The following is a 12,336-nucleotide window of genomic DNA, read 5'->3' on the forward strand; positions in this document are numbered from 1 at the left end:
TCATTAAAAAAAAAATGTTCCAAAATTTATAAGCGTCTACAAAAATTTATTCAAGAGGAGAAAATATGAAAACGTTATATATTTTTGTGAAAAAAATAATATTAGGGTAAAATTGGGATTTAAAAATTTAGTATATAAAAGTTCAAATTTGCACCCATGATCTTAATATATATCCGTCCTAAGGTCAGACCCAGGTGGTAGAGAAAGATGTCTGGGCTCCTCCAAAACTCAAATTTTTTACCCAAAAATTTTCAGCCCAATTTTTTTTTTTTTTCATCCTAAAATTTTCTTGAACCCCCCTTTCAAAATGGGCTGGGTCTACCACTGCCTCCGCCCCTGTGTATAAGCATTTACATACTTATATTCATATAAGCACGTTATCTGTATGGTTGTTCCAATGTATTCCTCTGCCACAAGCGAGAGTTATGAATGCATTTCTTTGTACCATCCACATTTATAGAAAAAAATTATGTTCGTGAGTCATCTTCGACGAGGGCGAAGAGAACAAGATATTTCATGGCCAGCGCGGCGGCAACGTCGTGTTTGAGCGCCAAGGTGAGGTTGACCATAAAAGACGAATCTCCCGCCAAGAGCCAAATCCCGGGGTGGGTAATGGCCCAAAACATGATTTCCGAATTACGAAGGTCGTCTCTAATCACATATGAATTCACTAGTCTTCACTCGCCACCAATCACACTATATGGCATGCGAAGAGATAGAGTGGCGATCCTCCTCAAATATTTGAACCCCACGATCGTCGTAACATTTTCCAAGCCAAACCCATCCACGTTTACACCATTTCTAGCAATGTGGATGTGCTTGAAGAGTGTTTGTAATTTTATACTGTGTTAGTGTGGAGCTATGCGATAAAAAGAAATATGAGATTGAAAGAGTGGCTAAGGCCAATCATTGAGACTTGTGGGAGAGTTTTGTTTGTTTTCTTCTCTTGTTGTGCATCATAGAATTTTGTCGTATCCTCATGAAGAAATTATAGAGAAAAATTGGTTTTCAAATAATTATAAGAGTCCAAGTTAGAAAAAAGTCAATCGAAGTTATACATATGACACAATTATATGTATTTTAAAATATAATTTTGTTCTTTTCATTAAAATAATGATAAAAATTGACATTTCTGAAAATTAAATGTGCAAACGCATCATTTTATTACTTAAACACATGGTATAATATATCATTTCTCCATGATATAAACTTATATGTACTCGTTATCCGAGAACACGACGATTGGTAGTTGAATACTTGTCTATCGTGTAATTTTTTTTTACTCCTAGCCCTTTTAACCGTATTGTTAATGTGTGAAGATATTTAACAACAAAATTATTGGTTGATATTATGTTAAAAAAAACTAATCAAATGAACTTAAATTTTTCACTTCTGAAAAATAAACAATATATTAGGTAACTAATCAAATGACCACGTCTCTTCCTTCGGACCGACGAGTACTCCGTCGTGACAATCTACAATGCCGCTTCTCTTGCATGAGGCTTCCTCGACGCGAAAAACGGACTCAGCAGCCACTTTTTGCGAGTGACGAACCAGTCCGGTGGCAACTATTTTCTCCAACGAGCCAACTTTCGTCTCTGATCTGCGCAACAAGTCTTCGCGTCTTCCGGATCTGGTGGGTTCGTGCTCCTCGCCGTCATTCATGAGATTCCATTTTTTCGTCCTTTATTCGAGGTTTTTTTTCCCTAGCCCTTGATTTTGCTTCGCAATTCCCCATAATCTGGTGTGGGATTTTCAATTTTAGGGCTTTCACTAGTCGATTAAGATTCGCATTGCCTTCTCTGTTGCTAATTTTGTTCAAAGAAGTTGGTTGCCTTGAGGGATTCGGCCATGCCGTGGCGGAAGGCTGAGGCAAAGGGCTGCGGGATCCGACGAGGCCGAGATGGAAAGTGAGGATTGTGGGATTCGACGAGGCCGAGATGGAGGGCGAGGACTGCGGGATCCAACGAGTTCGAGGCCGGTTGCAGTTTTCCCGGCATAGGCCCATTGAGGAAAGGCACGCCTCCATCGAGCGAATGCCGTAGATCGGTAACGGTCCTCCCGGCCTAGGCCCATTGAGTCTTTCTTGAGAGTTTTGCGTCTTCTGAAAATAGTTGTAATCAGTTGTACATAATAGTGTAAATATTTGTTCATTTTGCAATTAAAAAATCAATATTTCGTAAATAGTCAACATAATCAAATATTAACTGCAAAAATGTTCGTAAATAAAATGTCTAAGCCCCGCCTGATTAAGCTCGCCATGCACACGAAGATTTCGAGGGACGGGAACTTGGGGTCGTTGGGCTGAGTCATCGCGATTCGTTAATAATTGTAAATAGTCAACATATTCAAATCTGGAGAAATTTTTAGCATGAATTTTAATAGGTTATTTCAGTCATTTTACACGTATAATGACATGAGCGTGGTTATTTACCTAAAATTTACAAAACTTTGGTTATTAGCAATGTGAAATTGTAAATTTGGCTATATGTCTAATAGACCCAAACATAAAACACATTTATCATATGCTTGTTAATGTATTTATCTATTCCTAATTTTAGAGAAGAAGTTTTGAGTACCAAATTTGCTAATTCAAATATGACTTGTACAAAGGAAAAAAGAATTTAGAGACATATATAAAATACAAATAGACGTTAAAATATTTGACTCCACAAACGTTCTTTTCTTTAAATAAAAAGAAATGAAACTCTTGTCTGACGATAAACGACAGCAGTTGTTAATTTTGTTGTCTTGTCCGATAAAAAAAAATATTATTTTTGCTTGTCTTAAGATATTATATTAATATCTATTTAATTATAATATTCCAAAATGTTTATTCAAATCTCTATAAATATTCGATTAATGATATACTTGGGCGGTTTATCTCTATAAAGAATAACGGAGAAAACGTGTTGTTTCTAATAGAGGAAATTACACTTGTTAAGTTAAATCTGTACCTAAGGAATCATATATAGCTGTCAAAACGAAGAAAAAAAAGTCAAATTTCATTCCAAGCTAGTTAAGGTATAGACCGCATAGTGTCTTTGTCTTTGTTAACGTCATCAAAATATTTGATTATAAAATTCCAAAATGTTTGTTCGAATCTTTATAAATATTCGATTAGTGATATACTTGGGAGGATCATCTCTATAGAGAAAACGTGTTGTTTCGAATAGAGGAAACTACACGTGTTAACTCGAATCTGAACCTAAGGAATCATATATAGCCGTCAAAACGAAGAAAAAAAGGTCAAATTTCATTCCAAGCTGTTAAGGACAAAATATAGACCGTATAGTCTCTTTGTCTTTGTTAAGTGTAATCCATTTCACCCCCTAGTAGAAACCGTGGGGCTATAGTTTCCTTAGTCTCTGAAAAGAATAGCAAAAAGTGGAAATATTCAAATAGACAGCGACCTAATATATTTTTAAAGAGATTATCAAACAGTTATAAAATTGTTCTGTATATGATTTTATTTTATTTTACAATATTATTTACAATTTTACTATCTATTTTTTTTAATATAGTATTTCCAGTAAATATATAAATTTTAACAAAATTAAATTATCTATACAAAATCCCATATTTATAAATATACACATATGTATATCTAGTTTTTTTTTTTCAAGCTGCTAAATTTCATAAATGTGTAGTGGCTGGACACGGATAATTGGTCAGTACAATATTTTCATTTAAAAACAGTTTTGATAGGTTAAGGCGGTTTGGAGAGTTCAAAGTGTTAAGAAACTTATCTTAATAAGAGCATATTTCATTTCCAGTATAATATAATAACATATATGTTGTCTCCTAATCTTCCTAAAGTGGGACCATAAATATATAAATAGACAAAACTCAAAAGTCATATATCCAGAAGAATCTACAAATAAAATATACATATATAAAAAGCATATAGGAGTATGATGAATCAATTAAGTAATGCTGTGTCACCTTTTGTTGTATCATAGACAACTAATAATCCAATAGTTACAAATTACAATACCTATTCATCATGTTTTTATCATTTTAAAACAGAGATGGAATTGTGTAAGGAACACTAAAATCTGGAGAGGTTTTAATTATCTTTCATAATATATTCATCACGTATTAAAATAACAAGACACAATACATCATTTTGTATTTTTCCACCAGGATAATTAGTAATGTAGTTTAGCTACTATATGTGTATGCAAGTAATAAACCTCCTAATATCAACAAAAAATTAGCCAAATAACCCACCGAAAATCTAAAAATTACTAGATAATCAACATTTTATAATTTTTTTTATAAATAGTAACCTCAACTTATTTATGACACTAAAAAAGATAAAAAATATTCAAAAATATTTCCGTCTATATTTGAGTTTTTTTTTTAAATCTTTTTTAGTGTCGTAAATAAGTTAAAATAGTTATTTATTGAACATTTATAAAAAATTGACTATTATACAAAACACTATAAATCAAATGGTTATATAACTAAAAGACCTTAATATTAAAGCGTGCCAAAAAAAAAAGAATAAGTCCACGTACGTAAAAAAAATTTGAAATTAAAAATAAGAAAAGAAGCAAATTTCACCTTATTAAAATTTTAAATATAATATATATAGATATATGATATACGTTCATGCTGTTTTTTCTTTGTCCATATCCGAAAGAAAAAATAAGAACCCAAGTGGAAACCGGTGTGTGTGGATGGGAACTTGAAAGTACAAAGACAGCTGGCCCATTAACATCCACACACACACACAAATCTTCATTACATTCTCTCACGTTTGCGCGTGAAAATCGTAGCCACGTCATCCAACTGGACTACACAACACTCTCTCAAACTCAAATACTAAACTATATATATATACTAAACTTAGTAGTAGTAACTAAACTCATATCTTATCCATCAACTATATCAACTGCCCTCACAAACTCAAATCTGATAAATCTGAAAACTATTATTAATATATTCGGACATCGATTATGAACATGTATAGTCTGAGCTCCACCGATTCTTCGAGCGACGAGAGTGCCACGTCATCATCCTGGCGGCCGGAGGAGGAGATTCTTCTGGCGGAGAATCGGCCGAAGAAGAAGGCGGGTCGGAGAGTCTTCAAGGAGACACGTCACCCGATTTTCCGGGGAGTCCGGCGGCGGAAGAACGACAAGTGGGTGTGCGAGCTCCGGCGACCGGAGACCCAGGCGCGCGTGTGGCTCGGGACTTATCCCACGCCCGAGATGGCCGCGCGTGCGCACGACGTGGCGGCGCTGGCGTTTCGGGGGAGGCGCGCGTGTCTCAACTTCGCGGACTCGGCGTGGCGACTCCCGGTCCCGGCCTCCTCGGAGACTGGTGACGTCAGGGCCGCCGCGGCGGGAGCGGCGGAGATGTTCCGACCGGTGAGTGTCGACGTGGCGGAGGAAGAGAAAAAGGCGGTGTTTTTAATGGACAATGAAGCGTTCTTGGACTCGCCGAGGCTCTTTGCTGACCTGGCGGAGGGGCTTTTGCTTCCGCCGCCAATGAGCTTCTCTGGGGTCGAATTTGATGACGTGTATGGATGTGGGTTCGCTGACGTGTCATTGTGGAGTTACGAGTTGTGAGCTCAGATTTTTAGTGAGCTGATGCTCATTTATTGGATAAAAGTTTTATTTTATTTTTTTAAATAGTATAGAATATAGATAGGATCGAGAATTCCAAATTGAACTCTACTTCCAATTCTTTTTAGTTTTACGCTTACGACAATAATGAAATTCATCATTTTTAAATCATTACATGTCTCCTACTTCTTTTTTTTGTTCCCCCAAATTAGGCAAAAAAGTAATTCGACACGTGTCATCGCATGGATTCCTTCCAATTGGATTCCAACGTTCTATCAATGTATTGTTATAAAACTCCGCTATTACTTTAGTCCGTTGTTTTGAAATCAATATATTTTATTCAACCCCATTGTTGATGTCCATTCAATTAGGAATTTGAAATGTATTGGCGTTGGTATGGAGGATCAAAATTCCGGTTCACTCCGCCAAAAAAACTCGATCTTTCGCTTTTTGATGGATGTGTATGGCCAATGGAAAGACTGAATCTTTGATTTGGGCTCGTCTTATAGAGGAAGACGAGTCATATTTCTAGCCTTATTTTGATAAATTTGAAACTCTTATAACAAACTCAATAGGTCGTACTTCTAATCTTATTTTAATAAAACTGATAAAAGCATCGAGATCAATCAAAAGATTGATTCTACATAAACGTCTTATTTCATTGTTATAACAAGATATTGATTGATTTAGAAAAACTTTCATAGCAAAATCAACGAAAAGCTAATTACATGAAAAAGGGTACATGATGGTTTTGGTGAAGAGAATATTCGAAGAGATAATAGATACGAGATCACAGTGGTGATGGTGACGATCAAACTTTGCTTAAGCTGAACTATTGAGAGACAAATTGAGATTAGAGATAACGGGAAATCAAACTTGGAGGAAGAAAAATAATTGCGTAATCTCATAATAAAAAAAAAGATTTAAATTTCATACTGGGGTTTCTATTGCAGTTTGAAAATAAATTGATGGTATTTTGACTAAGTTGACTTGAAAAATCACCTCAAATAGTTTCGGTCTTTTAGAATAGAAAGATCGGTTTTAATTGGGTAGCAGAACATTCTAGAGAATACCTTATAAATTCATTAACATTTAGAGATCTAGATATGTAAAGTATATAAAATTATCACTCCACAAAACATTTATAAAACAAAATCTGGTCTGCTAATTAAACGACAGCCTTTTATTTTTGTCCTAATCACCATTAAAATAAAAACTAATTTTTGATCATCTCTTATGTCATACCGCAGACATTCCTTGTCATGCAATTTTCAATTCCCACACATAACATTCCCACCTTTGCTTTTTCCTCCTATACATATGCATTATTATTAGATAGGAAATAAAAGAGCTAAGTAAAGCTAATATAAAATTAAAAGATCGAGAATGTTTACAGAAATATAAGTCGTTTCAATTTTCTCAAGGATTAATATATATATATTTTTTTAATAAAAATATTTGTATGTATTCACCAACGTTCAAACCATACAAATAAAAAAAAAGGAAATAAAAAGTATTCCAATTTTTGAATGACCTGGCTTCCACGTCAGCCAAACAATATGAGAAACGTGGACATTTTGACCACACGTGGGAAACACTAGCTGCACTCAGTTTGTGCTTGTCTTCCTAAGTTAATAAAATATGCCAGCTAGGGGACAAGTCAAATCTATAGTCAAATCAAGTATAATAAAGTAATATGTAAAAATAACTTCAAGAGTAAGTCTTGGCTATTTTATTCTTGAAAGAGTGAAATACGTGGCCTTGCTTTCCCTTTCCAACTGTTTCCTTTGTACAAAACATTACATATTAAGTTATTACTTATTTTTCACACAATTGCGTGTCTAAATCGTATCCACGCGCACGAACAAACAGTTATACACACTCAAAACTTATATATATTGCAAACTCTCTCATTCACCTTCCTTATTCTCTCAAACTCAAACTCAAGCACAAACACAGAAAACTTAAAACAGTCAAACTCCTCTGATCTGCCACAAAAAGTCAAACAAACTCAGAAAGTCGAACTCAAAATCTAAACTGAAATAAACAACCTCTAGAATTACACCGACACGCTCATTTCTTCTATTTCTTCTTCTTCTTCTTCTTCTTAAATCTCTCGAACTCAGAAAGTCAAACCGAAAACAAAATTAAACAACCTATACAAAATATACCGATCACTCATTCATTCTTTTCTTCTTGTTCTTCTTCTTAAATCTCTCGAATTCAAAAATTCAAACTCAAAACTAACACAAATAAACAACCGACACGCTCATTCTTCTCCTTCTTAAATTTCTCAAGCTCAAAACCGTCAAACACACAAACTCAAAACAATCAAACACAAACAAACAATTCTCTATTGTCTCAAACCAAATCAACAGTCAAAGTCAAACACATACACACAAAAAAAAAAAAAAAAAAAAAAAGCCACGCATAATATCCATATGGAAAGCAAGAACACCGAGCCCAACTCCGACGAAAGCGCCGTCTTTTCAACCCGAAGGCACTCCGACGGGGAAGCGGCGGCGACGACGACAGCGCGGCCGAAGAAGCGGGCGGGCCGGAGGGTCTTCAAGGAGACACGTCACCCGACATTCCGCGGAGTCCGGCGGCGCAACAACGACAAGTGGGTCTGCGAGCTCCGGCGACCGGAGACTCAGGCTCGGATATGGCTCGGCACTTATCCGACGCCCGAGATGGCCGCCCGGGCCCACGACGTGGCGGCGCTGGCGCTCAGAGGCGCCTCCGCCGCCCTCAACTTCGCCGACTCCGCCCGCCGCCTCGCCGTCCCGACCTCCCTCGACCCCAAGGACCTCAGAGCCGCCGCCGTCGAAGCCGCCGAGGAGTTCAGGCCAGCGACGGAGAAGAAGAACGACGACGATGACGATGACGTGGACGAGGGACGAAGAGTGTTTTACATGGACGAGGAATTCGATACGCCCGGGATGTTTGCTGACATGGCACAGGGCTTGCTTCTGCCTCCTCCTCCCATCGGTGGCGTCTCCGGTGATGATGACGTGGAGGGGTGTGATGACGTGGTCTTGTGGAGCTACTCCGTTTGATGTATAATTATTTCTTCTCTACTATGATCTCTTCTGTTGGTGTTGTTAGTTACGATATTGAATTGATGATGTGTGTGAGAGTGTGGGACGAGAGCGATTGATTTGATTCTTTCTATATATTCATATTATTCTTTTTTATCCTTTATTTATTAGAGGTGTAGGGAAGGAGAGAGTGACTAATTACTTCTGTTTTTCTAGCCAGCCGTTTTTTTTGTGTGTGTGTGTATATACTATATACTATATATACGAGATTCTTTGCATCACGTGTACGACGTATGTCATGGATTTTAGGATGTACGTTTCATATATATATGTTACTTTCTGTCTAGCAAATCCGACAACAAAAAGTAGAAAAACGTAAAATCGTAGGATTTTCGTGATTTTGAGTTTGGAATATGTTGGAAAGGGTTCATTTGGAGTTTTTTAAGCCCATGCTTGGTATTTTAGATGTTTGTCAAGAAAACTTTTTGGATAGGCCCAATCTGGAATTAGGCAAAGAAAAAATAAGTCCAGGAAAATGAAAAGTAAATTAAAATAGGAAGTTGAGTGAGCGGTACCCAAACTGCATGAAAGTCCATGTTATAATTATAAAGCGGAAAAAAGATAAGAAAGAGGATTAGATGGTAGTAAAATAAAACAATATGTAATTTTCCTTATTTCTTTACGTGATACTTTTCATGTCAAGCAAAAAATTAAAAAGTCTGAGAAATTTGATCAATATAACGCCAATATGTGACTATAGTGCAAAGAATTATATGGTATATAGTGTACCTAAAAACTGTACATATTTAGTAGACTCTTCATATTGTAGTATAAGAACTAATTTCATATTATATATATAATAAAAACAAAAGATCTTCTTTTAACCCAAGCTGATTAAGTTCAATCATAAGGGGATCAAAATGGTTCCTTTGGTAGCTTAATCTTTTGTTTTTATAATGAGATTTTGAATAATTCTCCTTTTTTCTCAAATTACTATTACTTTAATGTAATACATTTAATTTCTCTTTATTTTTTTTGTTTGTAATTTTCCTTAAGTTTCCACACGATACTTTCATGTAAAAAAATATTCCGAGAAATTTGGTCTAATACACGCCAATGAGGACAGTGCAAATAAATTATATGGCAACACATATCTAGCAGACACTTCACACTATATTCCTATACAAGATTTAATTTCAGACTATAATATCAATAAAAACAAAAGATCTTCTTTTAACCCAAGCATTAACTTTGATCAAAAGGGTTCTTTTAGATAACTTATCTTTTGTTTTTATAATGAGATTTTGAATAATTCTCCTTTTTTTTCCCGAATAATGTAATACTTTAACGTAATACATTTAAATCGTTCTCATTTTTCTTTATGTACTTTTCCTTAAGTTTCCACATGATACTGTTCATGTAAAAAAAAAAACTATATTCCGAGAGCTTTGGTCTATTAAGTAAATACCAACGAACAAAGTGCAAATAAATTATATGGTAGTGAACCTAACAACAATACATATTTAGTAGACTCTTCACATTAAATTCTTATATACAAGATTTAATTTTAGACTATAATATGTAATAGAAACCAAAGATCTTCTTTTTAACCCAAGCTGATTAAGTTCAATCAAATTTTAGGGCTAGATCTTTCTCGACCGTGCGTTTTGCAGCTCTGGCGAGCGCTTGGACGGAAATAGGAAGAGTAGTTACTAGCCAAGCTTGCTGATTCACGTGGTCAGGTAAAAGATTTGAACTTTTTCTCCTAAATTAGGGTTTCGAATTCAAGAAATTGGGCTTTTATTTCGATACTTGATTCCGTGAATTTTTGCGTGGTATGGTCGGATTTAGAATGATTTTGTTTAAAGTCATGAATTGGAATTTTGGGTTGAGTTGTTTTGTTGAATCCGAAAATCGAAATTACAAATCTAGGGTTTCAGTTTATGGTCTCGATTTTGGAGACTTGGAATATGATTTTATGCTTGATTTCCCTTGTTTTTGGATTCATTAACGATTCGAATGTTGACAAGATTGTCCGGGTGAATCTGTTTCGGCCGAGTGGGTGTTGTGTAATATGAGATTGTGTTTGTATTAGTCGGGGCCGAGATTGATATGTGTTTGTTAGCTTAATCGTTTGTTTCGGTGTGAATCAAATTTTCATTATGTGTTGGTTCTTGTTTGGCTAATCGCATGTTTTTTTTTCGGCTGAATGTCGTGTGTCCCATGCTTGTCTCGAAACTCGGTCAAATGTTGAATCGAATCTGAGTATGAAATTATTTTGCTTGTTTTAGTTCCGGCTGATTGTTGTGTATGTTCGTGTTTGAATCTGTTTTGTGTCGAGATGTGTACGTGTATGTCGGTTTGTTATTCTAATTCGGTTCAGTGTTCGTCGATTTGTTGTAAGGTTCTGTTTTGTTTCACAACGGACCTAAATTCGAGCTGAGACGTGACAAACGAGATTTGACGAGCGTGACTTCGACAGAACTAGAGATAGAGAAAGAGAAGACAATGATCTTACTCGTGAGTTTACGATCCGCTTAGTTGCGTTTAGTTACTCTCGAGTTAGGCCATAGGTCTAGGAGTTCTGTTTTTATTCTACAAATTAAATATGGATTTTATGTACGTCCAGGAATTTAATTTAACGAAAAGAATATGAAAATCTTGGATTGTAAGATTTCCAAATTATTTCTTTAAGATCCCGTTAAAGTGAACAGTTAATTTATGAATCGCTTAACTTTCAGTTGAGATTTTATTGAAGTAAGCCAATTAAATCTCGTTTAGTACCGTGTCGGTACAAGTTAAACTCGGGTCTTAAATAAGGACTAATTTCCCAAAGTTCGGGAACTAATGAATTAAATTCTCGAACCCAAATCGAAACTCATTCTCCGGCAGTGAGCCCAATCTTTTCAAGATACCTGAGTCGAGTGATTAGTGTAATTACAACTAGGAATCTTAATTCGCTCGACGTGCTATATGTCCTAGAAAGTAATCTCGGGAATGTGCGAGACCAAGCGTCAAGGCCAACGAGCTTTGCGACGATGATATTCCGGGTAAGCGCGAAGACATATGTCAACTACTTACCAAGGAAATAATCCTGTTTTTTGTGCATCTTACGTGATAGTAAGCAAGATTAGGTGAAAGCCCTATAATGCACACACTAATAAGACTAAGGCTTCGCCCATCTTTTCTTGAAAATGTAGTTCGGATTTTCCCGATAGGTTCAAATGTAGATTCGTTAGAAACCAACCTCTGTTATGTGATATAGCTATCCCTTTAACATCTCTACTCGACCCGTTAGAATGAGGGAAACATGAAAGCATAAGTTAACTCTCGGATTCCAGTTGAGAGTCAAAGTACCGGGAATCACATCCCGAGTCTTCATCCTAAAATACTTAACGAGCGCAAAAAGAAGACAATAATTTTTTTTTGAAGTTTATCGCGAGATGCTCTTCTGTAATAGAATAGGCATGTACTCTGCGTACTGCAGAGTACCCAAACCTTAATCAAACTATTGTCGGTGGTACCCACGGGTCACTGACTTGTGCTGAGGACCAAGGCGGTCCAAATGACGCTGAATACTCAAACGGGAAGCCGTCTAGAGCGCCCCGTTCAACAATGGTAGGTCTCTCCGGCAAACAATTGCTGTGCCAAGATGACACTTAGCGTCGACGTACAGATGAAGACGGTACCACTAGTAGATCCCAGACAGCTTCAAAACA

General features: G+C 36.2%; 2 pseudogenes; both read left to right on the plus strand.

Moving 5' to 3' along the window:
• The first annotated feature begins 4,871 nt into the window (after nt 1-4,871).
• On the plus strand, nt 4,872-5,747 carry LOC149405796 (dehydration-responsive element-binding protein 1E pseudogene; annotated as a pseudogene).
• Nucleotides 5,748-7,566: 1,819 nt separating this feature from the next.
• LOC149405797 (dehydration-responsive element-binding protein 1E pseudogene) lies at nt 7,567-8,773 on the plus strand (annotated as a pseudogene).
• Nucleotides 8,774-12,336: the final 3,563 nt, after the last annotated feature.

This window comes from Urtica dioica, chromosome 2, assembly GCF_054948205.1.
Source record: "Urtica dioica subsp. dioica isolate 48M chromosome 2, U.dioica_male_clone48M_v1_H2, whole genome shotgun sequence".
NCBI classification, from domain to species: Eukaryota; Viridiplantae; Streptophyta; class Magnoliopsida; order Rosales; family Urticaceae; genus Urtica; species Urtica dioica.